This window comes from Ursus americanus, chromosome 13 (assembly GCF_024610735.1).
Source record: "Ursus americanus isolate L20-20 chromosome 13, mUrsAme1.1.p, whole genome shotgun sequence".
NCBI lineage: Eukaryota > Metazoa > Chordata > Mammalia > Carnivora > Ursidae > Ursus > Ursus americanus.
Window position 1 is genome coordinate 24,607,343 of NC_142139.1, and position 2,450 is coordinate 24,609,792.

Consider the following 2,450-nt stretch of genomic DNA (forward strand, 5'->3'; position numbering starts at 1 on the left):
GAGGTTATAGTCATGCTAGTCTAACCAGCTGAGAGACTTTTTTTCCAGTGGATTAGGTTGTGGTTTTACCGGGCTGGCAGAATAGGAGCAAGGGGCTACAGTGATGGAGCAAGCAATGTGACCAACTGCCTTGTTTTGTTGGGATTGTCCTAGTGTTGGCAATGAAAGTTCTGTGTCCACAGAAACCTCTCGGTCCAAATTAAGCTGTGATGTTTGGTCACCCTCAGTGTTAGAAAAATCTATCATAGCAAGGTGGAGAGTACTAGATAAAATTAGAGACAGGATGGACTTGAGGAAGCAAAGTGGAAGAGGGAAAAAAAGAACTGAGGATTAAAATAAGACAGGAAGTTGTTAAAAAGAAGTTTAGTTGAAAGAGGAATGTCTGAATTTATTCACACACTAGTCCTACACTTGCAGATGCTAAATTCTAGGGTGTAGGTCAACGAAAGCTGTTATGGATGATAAGCTGTTATTGGTGAGAAAGTCGAGAAACTGAGAAGTCATACTGTTAGATGGGTTGACAAGATCAATATTTTGATGCTGCAACTTATGGGGCAACATTTTCAGTAAAATAGTAGATACTGTTAGTACATTGGGGTAAAGGTTTTTTATTCCCATGGCATGGGCCTTAAATGGGCAAGGGTTTTTTTTTTTTTTTAATTATATAAAATTATAACAGCATGGAATACGCTGAGGAACCAAAGAGAGCATTTACTATACCTTCTGGACAGTACCCAAAGTGTGAAAGAACAAACAAATTCTACCTGGAAGAGAGGCAAAGAAATAATTTCCTAAGGAGAGTGCTAGGTTTTTGTTAAATCAAAATTATGAGAAATGTTGGTTGAAGAGATTGAACAGATAAGAGCCTTCATTAATCCTGAAAAGTGACTTCTAGAGGCAAATAAAAATGCTATCCAACTTGGTAAGCAGACCATGAATTTTTCCTCAACATTTTTACCACAATTACCAGTGGGCACTAAATTTTATCAGGAGGTATATAACCCTCAGACCTCATTTTCAGTTTTTCAATTTTTCTTAGTGCCTATCCCAGTGAAAATTTTGATCAAGTATATAGAACAATCTGCAGGTGCTATATAAACCATTTAATTATACCCTTGTAAATATAACCTATACTCAGGGTATAAACACTTTCTGTTCTGTTCCTTCTTTAATAAATTAAATAAAATTTGTGATATGCTTATTTTATATCTCTATGAGAGTCATGATTTTATTACCCTCTTAAAATTTCTTTTAACTCTACAGCATGGAAATTTTAAATTAAAAGTTTAATATTCTAATAGACTTCTATGGGTGTGGCTGTTTTTCCATCTTAAACTGCAATAATATGAAAACACAGCTACTAATATCTACCTCATACCACTATAATTACTACTGTGATTAAACAAAGACATACACACACACACACACACACACACACACACACACCCCAAAACTGATTTGACCTGCTAAGAAAGAAATAAAAAAAGTGCATGATTCCAATAAAACCTTCTTGTGTTTTTTAAAGAATGTAGTGAGTGAGGTGATTCTATACATCCATCTTTGGCTGTTTGTATTTTATACATAGAAAACCCACCCCGGGCAAACTCTTTTCTGAAGGTGTCACATGAGATGACTGTTAATAGTGAAGACAGCTTAAGGTAACACTCGTGGGATGAGGAAGTTAACTTCACGTATCTTGTTTTGATGCAGCGCCTACTGATTACCTCCCACCCCCAAGCAGATCCCTTTTCCTGCCTCATTTCTTTTCTTACTTGAGAAGTTTATTTTTCTTATTGAACACTTTTTAGTAACAAAAAGCTATACATTTTGTTTTGTTTTTCAAATAAAAATTAAATTCCATGCCAAACCTTATACGAAATAATATGTGAGAAAGCCTGTTTCTATGATAAAGTACCACTAATTATAAAATGCAGGATGCAGATGATGGGATAACTGACAGAACAATGCTAAGGGATACAGGTAAAGCGGGAAACTCAGCTTGATGAACCACAAACAAAGCAGCCTTCTGCCCAGAGATGCAAGCTTCCCTGGCTTTCAAACCTTCACAAATTCTGTCAACTGTGGATTATAAATCCCAACTCTCCCGGTGTAACTGCAACACATTCCTGGGTGTTCACTATAAGGCTGAATGCATCAAAGCTGACTTTTTTCCTTTGCCACCCAGGTTTTAGACTTGCCTGAGGTATCATATTGCTGAAATTAAAAACATAGTATTTATTATGAAAGAATGAGGATATCTTGATCTAATAAGTGCTAGGTATACAATACGCTTTAGACCCTACTCTTAGTTAAACAACAAGAAATGCTAAAAAGTTCTGAGGTTTTTTTGAGTTTTTATTTAGTCACTGAATGTAAGATACAAAGGGAAGTCATGATGGTGACATTCCAATTTTAAATACTTTTTCAAGTTTCTACTAAATTAACAGTTT